General features: G+C 46.7%; 1 protein-coding gene across 2 annotated transcripts in view; it reads left to right on the top strand.

Moving 5' to 3' along the window:
* Nucleotides 1-571: 571 nt before the first annotated feature.
* The window catches only part of LOC146811978 (arylamine N-acetyltransferase 2-like), a 335,497-nt gene continuing 323,541 nt past the window's right edge, over nucleotides 572-12,527 (top strand). For both annotated transcript variants that reach the window (XR_014966813.1, XM_085618954.1), the window contains exon 1: nucleotides 572-845. The gene's annotated coding sequence lies outside the window, so the exon portion shown is untranslated. The remainder of the gene's footprint in view (nucleotides 846-12,527) is intronic.

The following is a 12,527-nucleotide window of genomic DNA, read 5'->3' as shown; positions in this document are numbered from 1 at the left end:
ATCTAGCAGTGGGGGGACAAATCTAGCAAAATGCTTCATAGGCTATGCCAAGTAGAGAGGTCCCCTGCAGGTGTCCCGGTGCTGCGTGGCACAGATGGTGTCCTTCATTTGTCCCCCGGAGCGGTTCCTGGGGAGTTCCCTCACTATTTCTCTTCACTTTATGCGCACCACGAACAGATATTAGAGGCCTTAATAGCCGAATTCCTAAGAGATATTCCCCCCGAAGGGTCACAGACTACATGCGGGACCAACTTGACGTCCCCATCACAACAGATGAGCTCAGTGCAGCACTGGCTGCTATGCACCCAGGGCGGGCCCCTGGCCCTAATGGATTCTCCATGGAATTCCTCGGACGAGACGCCCTGAGATTTGCCACTACAAAGCTACCACTGCTGTCAAGCCCCTCGTAGGGGGCCAGGAGGGAAGACCAGCGGAGTGGACCGGGTGAACACCGGGACTTCAGTTCCCACCCTCCCTTGCGGTTCCTGGCGCTGTCGCCAACGAATGCCTTTTGCGCCAGCCGGCGCTTTAAAACTCTTGCCGAGGCTCCCGCGGCGCGGGACGCTCCGAGATTTGCCACTACAAAGCTGCCACTGCTGTCAAGCCCCTCGTAGGGGGCCAGGAGGGAAGACCAGTGGAGTGGACCGGGTGAACACCGGGACTCCAGTTCCCACCCTCCCTTGCGGTTCCTGGCGCTGTCGAGTGCCTTTTGCGCCAGCCAGCGCTTTAAAACTCTTGCTGGGGCTCCCGCGGCGCGGGACGCGCTTGGGCCAAGGGCGGGCCCATCCGTGCCCGTCAGAGGCCGGGCTGGGCCACCCCCTTGTCTTCAATATCCTGCTCTTCTGGTGAGTACTGCGAACGGCAACTTTGACATGGCAGAGCCCTAACTTTGCTTGTTCGAGTCACTGTGACCGCGTACTTAACTTTTGTTTGACATTCTTCGAATATTTAAGCTGCCACTCACTAGTAACTGATAATCTGCAGGAGGTTTTGCATTATTACAAACATCGTTAAAGACACATTTTTAGTAACGTGACATTTGTCCTCCTGAAGATTTTTGTTATAACCTAGGATGGGGAAAAGAAAGGCAGAATCCAGCAAGGGACTATGTGGGAAGACAGACTCTAAAAAGCCCACGAAGCCCCGCTCCTCATTATTGAACTATCTGACAGACGCAATGGGGGCAATAGAAAAACAAATAAGCACAGTCGAAGAGACATTGAATGCGGAAGTCAGAGGGGAAAATCAAACTGAGAATACCCAGATAACATCTGGGACGGAAACTACAACTATTCCTATAATCCCCCCTATTCCCAATATAAATGGTTGTGTACAAAACATATCAGATCATGTGTGGATTAGTGACGAGGAGGAAGAAGAATACCAACCTCCTTTCAAGCGTGTGAAACATCTGGGGAGTGCAAAAGGAGGGAAAGGGGCTATAGAAGGGAATGCCGACGGTCATAAAATTCCTAGTCTTAAACAGTATAGGAAGGCTCCAAAGCGGAAAAAAGTAATACAAGTAGATCAGAAGGATAAACAATTAGTATCAAAAGACTCCCATAGAGACCCTAGCGACGTCCCAAACCTGATAAAAGATCTAGAAAACATCCTAAAAGAATCACTGGGAAAGATGGATTAAAGACTGAAAAATATCAAGACAGCCGTAGAGAGATTACAGGAGAAGCATCTTATATAAAGAGAACAGGAAATAAGAGGGAACGAGACCTCTCGATTAATTAGATCACCACATATAATAAGCACCAGACTACAGGAGGTATCAAATACATCAACCAGTTCTGTCACCAATGTGTCAATTAATCGCACGTGAGTAGATACCAAGACAGTAAGTCAGGATAAACAGATGGGAACAAAGGTTTTAAAAAATTTCCCTGATACAGGACACCAACTACAAAATAGTCATGGGGAGGTATGGAGAACACAACAGGGGAGAAAAACAACCGTAACCCCCATGCATTATACCCACTCAAGCGCCTATTCCACACACCCTTCGCAGGCAAAAAAGGAACACATTGCCCGTACATTAGATCTTCCTCCGGAGGCAACCCCATATACTGTGATTTTAACAAATGTCTTGAAGCTTCCAATACAAGAAAGCGAATCATGGGAGACCTTAAGAAACAAATCCCTAAATTGGTTAGGGACCAGGACAGGATTATACAGAGCACTGTTCTCGGATTCTAAAATGGTTAGAAGAACGCCCTGGGTAGGAGAAACTCAAAAGGCCTTGACAGGAGATGGTGTGGTTTTATCTTTTGGTCCCACACACTTGGTGAGAATAATCTTGGAGCGCCAAGGGAATACCTTTACTAGCCCACAAAATATAAATGTCGAGCCTCTGGGCTACTTCTATAAACCACCATTTAGACGGGAGAACCTAAACCCAGACGAAAATAGTCGCCCTTTGGGAAATAATTGGAGATAAAATATAGATATAGCAAACAGATTTGAAAGTCTGCATTACCTAGACGAACAAGACTGACTGACAAACACATCTATTTCACAAATAAGAAAAACATATAGGGTAGCATATGGATTGACTGGACAATCAATCACTAATACCTATTCTAAGTCCATAACAGAACCAAAACGCCCCCCGGCCTCTCTATCAAAGGCTGCAGATGACAGAGAAGGCCGAACAGTGCCAGAGAAGATCAACATAGTACATAATCAACTACAAGGAACAGAGACTAACGCCCTAATAACAGGAACACATCAGACCATAACGTCAAGGCCCCCTTCAGTCCCCACTATGTACAAATTGTGTAAAAGGAATAAATATCGTAAAAGGTAAATTTACAAACGTGGTTTTCTGGAATATTGCAGGACTTCAAACCAAGTTAGGAAATCCAATATGGCTCGAATTTATAATGGGGTTCCAAATCATGTGTCTTCAAGAGACGTGGCTAATAGAGCCCGTACATCTGAATGGATACCAAACATACCAAACACCTGCGGTCCAAGGGAATCATGGCAGGGCAAAGGGGGGTTTAACAATTTTCATCTCCAACATGTTAAATATTAAGACAATTGTACTTGGGTATGAGGAGGCATATTACCAAGTAATGGAACTGCATATTGGAAAGAAAGAAAGAGTAATATTGGTAAATTTTTATAACAATGCACAGACGGACAAAATTGGGGTCATTTTAGAGAATTTGTTAAAAGCTTTGAAAAGGCTGCAAAGTGAAGGCGAACAGGACACTTTGATTGTTTGGGGGTGGATTTTAATATTAACTTGTGTGTTAGGAATGGAACAGATTTATGTAGCATAATAACTAAAGATGAGGAAAGTGAATCACATTTCTTACATTCACACTATGGAAATATTTTAACTGAAATGATGTGTGGGCTTGATCTCGGTTTTGCAAACGAGATAAGCCTTAACCCAGTGCCTTCTAAAAGCACTTTTAATGGAAGAGGTTGCCACACAACGATAGATTATATCCTAATTTCTGCAAATCTAGCCTCAAAGGTGAGGAAATCTGACACGCATGGAATTATTTTGAGTGATCACTACCCCCTGAGCATTTCTCTGAAATTACTAACATCCCAAAAAGAGCATAACTATAAAAATTGTTCACCCCCCTCAACAAATGGAAATAAGTAGAAAAAACGGCTATGCCCTGAAATGGTCGCTGGTTGACCCACTAGAAATGACTCGAAAAGTTATAGCAAATAGTCAACAAGCGATTAAAGCTATTTTAAAGGAGACCGCGACACATGAAACCGTCCTAACCGCCTTTCAACAAATTACAAGATCAATAAATGAGGCCCTATGCGTATCAAAGCCTAGTTCTACAAAAAAGCCCACAAGTTGGTTTGATTTGACTTGTACAAAGGCTTATTCTGCTCTGAAAAAAATATCACATAGCTCCACAAGAGATCGGGTAGCACTAAAAGAGGCGAGAAAGGCTTATGATAAAGCAATTAAAGAACGTAAAAGGATGCTAAAAGAAGAGCTATGGCAGACCCTCTACGATACCATAGAGTCCAAAGACGGGGTAGGCTTTTGGCGGGCTGTCAGGGCACCCTTTTTGGAATCAAGGGACATCCCGACCATAGAAATAGCGATCAATGAAGAAGAGTGGGTGAAGCACTTTTCAGAAATGTTTAATGACAATAGTGCAGCCAATGCCGTAGCCATGCAAAACAAGGAGGGTGAAGAAAGAACACCAATATGTCAGACAAATGTGAATGATCTCCAAATCACCTTGGATGAAGTAAATAGGGCGATTATGGCAAGCAAGGGGGGCAAGGCACCCAGCCCCGACGGGATCCCGCTAGACTTATATAAAAGCAATATAGAAGTATAGGGACCTATACTCACTCAAGTAATCATGGTCAGTAGTTCCCTTAAACACATAGAGACATGGTCTGAATCTATTTTAGTACCCATTTTTAAAAAAGGGAACAGACAAGACCCCGCTTGTTACCGACCTATATCCCTGCTAGATTCCTCAGCAAAAATAGCGGGAAGGGTAGTCCTAGAGAGACTACAAGAGTGGGTGGAGGATAATAAAATACTGTCGGACTTACAATATGTATTCCGCAAGGGACTGGGAACAGTCGAACAAAGCCTTAACTTAAGCATTCTGATTGGTAAATACTCTTGCCTAAAAAAAGGAAGATTATTCCTAGCGTCCGTTGACTTAAGCGCTTTGTAATTCACGAAAGGCTGTGGGGAATATTGCGGAACTTAGGGGTGAATAACACCATTATATCCTTTCTGACACACCTCTATCAGAATGCCAATGGTAGAGTTCGATATGGCCTCAATGGAGAATGCACGGTACCCTTTCAAATTAAGAAGGGGGTCAGACAAGGGTGCGTGCTGGCTCCCTTCCTTTTTAATCTATATGCAAATGGACTAGAACAAGCATTGATGAAGGCGGGACAAGATTACCCTTTGATAAATGGTCGATCCATACCGGCATTAATGTACGCAGACGATGCCGTTTTAATGTGTCGTACCCAAGTGGGCCACGAAAGATCACTGGACGGTTTCGCTGCTTACATGCGCGACCTAGGCCTCTGGGTAAGCACATCAAAAACGTACATCATGAGATGTGGATCAGGAAGTATAAAATGTAGAGATATGTTTATCGAACGTCAAAGAATAAATGTTATCAATAATTTTAGCTATTTAGGTATTTTATTTGATAAGAAATCTACATGGACGCAGGCTGTGCAAACGAGAAAACTAGCCTTCATGAAAACTACAGCAGCTTTAATAAGCTTTTCAAAAACATCAGGAGTGAGACCCCCGCAAGCCCTACTACAAATTTATAGAGCAAGATGTGTATCAACAGCTATGTATGGGTCGGGACTGTGGGGACACTAACACTCAAGCGCTGCAAACGGTTGAGAACCAGTTTTTAAGATATATATTGGCCTTGCCAAATGGTATATCTTCATATGCCTGTCACTCGGATTTGGGGGTCCCATTCTTAACAGACCTAATAAAAATAGAAGCACTCATGCTCTGGCATAGGATATGGACCTCCGAGGAAACTCACCTAAATAGGGATATTTTAAACAATATTTTGGGAATGACTGATGTGCTGAAATTGAAATGGATAAAATATGTCAGGAACTTTTTTTATGACCTAGGATATCCTGAGCTTTATGATAAACCATCTACTATGAGCTCGTTGTCTAGAAAAGAACTGAAACAAAAATGTCTATCATTACTTGAATCCTGCCGTTTGACAGATGAAATAGTAAAGCACACAGTACTGCATCAACAGATGATAGGAATAACCTTGAACATTCAACCCTATCTTATTCTAGTGCGTGGTCAATACGACAGAATGTTGCTCACAAGATTCAGATTAGACATTTTTCATTGCATAACGAGCTTCCCAAATGTGAATGACTGGGCAAGGGTGATGCAACTATGCCCTTGCGACAATATATCCGAGCAAACAATGATATATGTAGCTTTTTTCTGTAAATTGTACAGCCTACAAAGGAAAAAATGGCTGGTTCCACTTTTAAGGCAGCTTGCTTTTGGAAGATGTAGACCAGCGTTCTTAGCCGTACAATTTTTAGATAATGAATTTATGATATGGATCTTAACAACATTTTTGAAATCTGTGATAAAATGTAGGAAGCAGATAATATTGTAAAGAATTAATGATGTACATTATAACTCAGTGTCCATGGGAAATGTATTGAAGCCTTTTTAATGTATTTTTATAATGTGCTTTTATGATTTTTTAGCATCGAAATCGAATAAAGTTTGCTATCTATCTTTGAGACCTTACCTACTGGAGGTCATACAGGAAGCATTTGATCAACGCGTGCTGCCTTAGGACATGGCGACATGCAAAGATCGTCCTGTATCTGAAGCTGGGCCGCCCACCGGAGGATCCTTTTTGGTATCGCCCCACTCCCTTATTAACTTTGAGCCCAAACTCCTGGGCAAAATCCTCACCGATCGCCTATGGACCTGCGTGCAGGACTAGATTCATCCAGATCAGTCCGGCTTCATGCCACACCGTGCCACTCGTCACAATATCAGATGGGTCCATAATGCCATGACAAAAGCCCCAGAGCTGGGGCGCCCTGCGACTATTTTATTAGCCGACATAGATAAGGGGTTCGACTCCCTCAGCTGGGTGTACCTCTTTCAACTCCTGGAAGCTATTGGCTTCGGCCCCTGCTTTCAAGCATACGTACGCCTACTCTATACGAATCTGACGGCCTCAGTCCGGATCGTGGGACACCGGTCGACCCCATTCCCGATTTGCCGCGGTGTGAGACAGGGCTGCCCCCTGCCTCCACTATTTGCCCTCGCCATGGAACCCTTGGTTACATGGGTGCGCAGCGACCCGGTGCTCAGAGGCTTCGAATGGTCACAGTCCCGATCTGACCGCATTGCGCTGTATGCGGACGATGTGCTTTCCTTTATGACTGGCCCGTGGTTCTCGGGACGACGAATCCTACAGATTCTCCGAGTGTTTAGCCAGACCACCGAGCTTCATAGCAACCCCGCCAAGTCGGTGTTGTTCCCGGTATGCGGAAATCAGGGGCACGGCGCCTGACAATGCAATTGTCGCACGCGAACGCAGGCTTTAAATATCTGGGCATTTTCATGTCCCCCTGCCCAAATACATCGTGGGCACATAACATCCACCCGCTTATCACCAGCCTTCGGGACGAGACGGCAATTGGTTTCCCCTCCCGCTCTCACTGTACGGGCGTTGAGTGCTTTTTAAAATGGTCTCACTACCCAGAATATTATATAGGTTACAGAACTTCCCCTATAATGTACCACAAGACTGTTTCGCGCAAATTAATACTATACATAACACATTCCTGTGGAATGGCGGGGTGGTCCAGGTGGCATTAAATACATGTGCACAGTCAACGCACTGTGGTGGCATCGCGGCGGCAGACGTACATGCTTATTACGCAGCATCTCACTTGCTCATTATAAATGAGTGGTGGTACAACTCCCAAGCAGACCCGGGGTTTGCACTCGAGCATATGGAAATGGAGGATACACCCCTTCTTCAGCTCCTCTATAGCACGCGGAATCTGGACTCCCCTGATACACTCAATTAAGACCTTGCCCGATATCCATCCCCTTGAAGGCCGTCTGTTAATGGGGGACCTGGGCATGCACAAGATCTATCAGATTTACCAAACGCTGACCACGCACACCCGTACGATATTACATAAGACCAAAAAGGCATGGTTAGAGGACATCCCGGACCTGACCGACGACGATTGGACTGAGGCCCTGGCTAGTCCTTGGGGGCAGTGGTGTCTTCCCGCTATCGCCTCATACAAATTAAGCATTTACACTCTGTCTATTACACACGATCCCGACTATGGAGGATGGGTGCAATTCAGTCCCCCCATGTCTGAGATACGAAGGGGAAGAGGGGACCTTCATACTTACGGTTTGGAGCTGCACAGCAATACAGGCATTTCAGCGGAGGATCTTGTCCTGTCTGGGTGGGGTGTTATTGTGGGATCTCCCATTTGATCTGAAACTGTTCCTCTTCCATTGCACTGACGTAATAGGCAGAATCGGTACAAACAGCACTTAGTATTTCTGGCCCTCACTATTGCCAAGCGCAATATCGCCCAACTGTGGAAAGGGGCGTCCCCTTCGACCATGGGTGGGTGGAAAAAGGCCATGAACCAATGCATGGGAGCAGAGATTACAGTGTTCCAGGCCCGAGGCTGTCCCCAGCATAGGAAAATATGGTCCCTCTGGGCTATCTCAGGATTATAACATGAAACAGTCTGTTACTATGCTATTAGACTCCTCAAGACATATGGGATCTGAGACAATCTGTGATACGTTTTTGTTGTTTTATCTACAGGTTGTTCAGAACTTACAATTTTATGCATGTATGGGTACACCTGATTAATTGTGTCTTCCAATTGTATAGATGGGGTCACGGCCCAACATGTACCATGAAAACCCAATCAAATATATATATTTTTTTTAAACTGACCATGCTGCATTGAAGGAACTGCATTAGCTTCCTCTGAAACAGAGGATAGCCTTTAAGTCTATGTGCATTGTCTTCAAGGCCCTTCAGGGTATGGGTCCTGTGCCCCTGCAACGGAGATTAAAGAGGTACCCCTGGGCGATGCCTCCATTCAGCATAAACAAACCTGCTCTTTGTAACCAGTGACGAATTCGCCCGTTGTAAACGTCATGTCAACCCGACTCAGAAATACATTGGCAGGAACTGAGACCCAGGCCCTGATTGACAGGTCGCAGTTGGGGTGGCATATAGCCGGCAGATCACATACAAACAGGGAATCCCAGCTCAATCCCACAGATAGGTGTAGCAACACCGCAATGGTCCAAGGACATTGGCCACAATAAAGCACACATGGCCGGAAGGGTGCACACGCTCCCAAAACACCATAAAGTCAGATTCCACATAAAGTTAGAAACATATGGTTAATCAGGACACAGCACACACAGTGAGCACGCGCTCCCCAAGCCAGACATCTGGAGACATTACCCACTGGCTGCATGGTGTCCACGCAAGGTTGAGGCCCACATGGATTTCCTATCCGATGCATTAATTTATGACTCCACAGACAGCGATCCACATTCCTAACCAAAAAAGGATCAACTGAACTGGTTATGACATTCAATGAATTGTATAAAACCTACTCCAGAACAATTGTAAGTTGAGACAGTTCTCAGGCCCTATGCTTGTGACTGTCCTCCCGGCCGCATTGTTTAATTAAACAAACTGTTCTGGTTTGCCAAACACCTCTTGCTTTTTTTAGGTACTTCATGTCAAGCAACATGGTCATTGTTGACTTTACCAAATATGCTCATTTCATTCCATTAAACAAAATATCTACTGCCTCACAATCAGCCGTGATATTTTTGAAAGAGACTGTCAGATTACATTGTTAACTTTCTGAGATTGTAACTGATAAAGGTTCCAAATTCTGTCAGGACTGGAGGCGAGGATTATGCCTTCTTTCTTCACTTTAATACATAGCAGCGAAAGATAACAAAAGACTACATTTCCCATGAATCAAAGGGAAAATGTAGTCAAACAAGAAAATACATGGTAACAACCAATCACGGAGCATGAACTCAATGTCCAATCAGGGCCTAGACAGCCCAACATAGTCCATCAACAGTGTCCTCTCTTCCTCTTTCTTCGCTGCTACGCAGCAAGAGAAGTACTCCTCAGGTTTTTTATATGTTTAGTGCTTTGAATGTGTAATTTGCTTTCTGCTTTAATGAGCGCTGCTTCGCGCTATGTCATTTCTAATTTCTGTGATGTTATGACGTTTCTTTTCAGGCGCGCAGTCTCAGCTTTGTGAGTTTGTATTGCGCGCATTGCTTTGTGATTACTTTGTGCTTGCTTGGTACGCCGGTAAAGTGTTTCAATATTCTACTCTCCCGCAGCGTGGGGAGTAAACCGCGAGCACGGTTCTCCGTCCCTACGTGGTACATTGCTGGCTGTGGTTCCAGTCCTACCGCCACCAGAGAGCGCAGGAGGCTGTGCGAGCGCAGCGCGCCGTTTGATCTTTCTTCAGGGAGTTTCGCGCCCGCATTCCGGAATAGCCTTGGTCTGAGGGAGACACCTAAACGGTTGTAGAGCGCGGTGCATGTCAATTGCCTTGCCGCTTCTCTTCTACCTCACGCTCTGTGCCTAAGCCCAATCCTGATAAGGGCAGAGCCTGTATTTGCAACTTGCTGCTGTTGAACGCCTCTGAAGGTCCAGTATTGTTTGGGGTGCATGTGAAAAAGGGACGTTACCCAGACCAGTTTGCCCTGCGAAAGGGTTTGTTATATTGCGCATTTGCCAGCATTTTGTCCCTTGGGTTTCAACCCGCCAAATTTGCGGTTCCCCGCATTATAAAAATCTTTAGGCTGCCACCCAGCCCTGTTGAGGCCTCTGCCTGTAGGCCCAGTGGGAAACCACTTCTGATCATTGCACAACTTTCGTCAGTGTTGCATCATCATGGATTACTGTGATGATTACTAAGAGGAGGAAGACCCCCTCGCTGACATGCCCTGGGGAGACGCCTTTTATGAGGCAATGGATACCTCGATTGACCAAGCCATTTCCCCATTAGAAGATAGACTCTCGCGCCAAATAAAGCAGGCTTTTTCCAACCTTTCGCAACAGATTGCCCCCCCCCCTCCTCCCCAGACTCCCGCCACTACATCGCAGGATCCTCTTGGCTCTCCACCACCTAAACGTTCCCGTGAGGCGAGTGTGGATGGTAATGCTTTTGACTGCCTTAGGCGGGCCTTCATGGCTGGTCGCCCTGCGGTTCCCTCCGCAGTTCCTCCTGCGCCAGCGCCGGTTTCTCCGGCTGGTCAAGTTCCCCCTCCTGCAGTCCCGGTCCCTCAGTCTCTTCCTAGTACATCCCAAGACCCCCCGATCACCGCAGATATGTTGGACCCCAATGATATAGTTCACCCACGGTCCTCTGAGTGGACTCCTGCTGATAAGGTGGCTACTTACGTGGCCGCCCATATCCAGCGTTCCCTTGAGAAGGATGCTCGCAACTGCCTGCGGGCGGAGTGTCCCCGCCCCACCTTGGAAGGTAAAGTAGCTCTTACACCTGAAATTGACCCGCGGATGGGCACCTTCCTCTATAAGTTTATCAGGGACCCTAAAAAGGGGATAGACAGATCCTGGAGGGGCTGCCAGGAAAAACTGCTGGACGCCCTAGGCCGATCACAAAAATATTGGATATGGCAGAGGAGGCGAAGGAATCTGGCTCTATTATTAATCCCGAGACCTTATCAGGCTGGGCGCAACGAGTCGCGATCTTCATGGGCAACGCTAATTGTGCCCTGTCCACGGTGCGTCGCCGGTCCTTTCTTATTAAGATTGACCTAAAGTTAGGGGACCTGGCAAACTCCAAGGCGGGAGCTATTGCCCAGGGTGGTCTATTTGGCGAGCCATTTGTGAAGGAGCTTGGCAAATTTGTTAATACCTTCACCTCACTAGACTGAGCTCAGTCTACAATCAAAAAGGTATTCCCCCGTGTTTTTCGCGGGGCCGGCCGACGAAGTGGCCGCTCGGCCGGTCGTCAGCAACACCAGACCAACCAGAGAGGCTCAGGACAATATCAGGACCAGTCCAGGTTCGGAAACTTTTACCCCACACGAGGAAAGGGGGTAAAGGGAGAGGATACCGTGGAGGAGCTGCAGCCTCTAGCCCAGGTGAGAGTTCTCCTTTCTTCCCCACACGGCTTAGGGGGGCGGTTGGCAAGGTGCTCCCAGGTTTGGTTAACCCTCACACACGATACCTGGGTTCTGCAGACGGTGAGGGGTTTTCACAGAGTTCGAAGGGACCCCAGTGCAAAAGTCCCCACCTCAACCTATTCAGTTCTCCGTGCAGGACGCCCTCCTGGTGGACGAAGAGGTTTCTGCTCTTCTCAGGAAAGGCGCTATCACCCTTACTACCCAGCATGCCCGAGGTTTCTTGAGCAACATTTTTCTGGTCGACAAGACCGATGGCGGCAAGAGACCGGTGATAAACTTGAGCGATTTCAATCAATGGCTGGTTTATCGCCATTTCAAGATGGAGGGGATCCACCTCCTCCAGGACGTTCTCCGACCCCTCGATTGGATGGTCCGTTTGGACCTCAAGGATGCCTATCTTGTGGTTCCGATCTTCCCGACCCACCGGCGGTTCCTCCAATTCATCTGGGGTCACCACACTTACGAGTTCACGTCTCTCCTTTTCGGTCTTTCGTCGGCTCCTTAGGGGAGGACAAGTCTGTCGAACTTCCCCACAACCCGGAAATCGAGACGGAGGAGTTGTCCGCCAGACCAAGCAGTGTAGGTCTTTCCACAAGACGGACTTACACGTCCACCCAGCACTTTGGAATTCGATACACCCGGGGAGTTCAACAGACCTGTCCTCCCCTTCCATCACATGTGGCACTTCCATATTCTACTTTTGAATTGAACCCGTGTTAAGACCGGGTTGGAATTATCACCAGTCCAGCGACTTCCGCACAGTTCATTTTTTCTTTCC

Source organism: Triturus cristatus, chromosome 7 (assembly GCF_964204655.1).
Source record: "Triturus cristatus chromosome 7, aTriCri1.1, whole genome shotgun sequence".
Classification (NCBI taxonomy): domain Eukaryota; kingdom Metazoa; phylum Chordata; class Amphibia; order Caudata; family Salamandridae; genus Triturus; species Triturus cristatus.
Note: the sequence above shows the minus strand (reverse complement) of the source record. Positions and strands in the feature narration are given on the sequence as shown.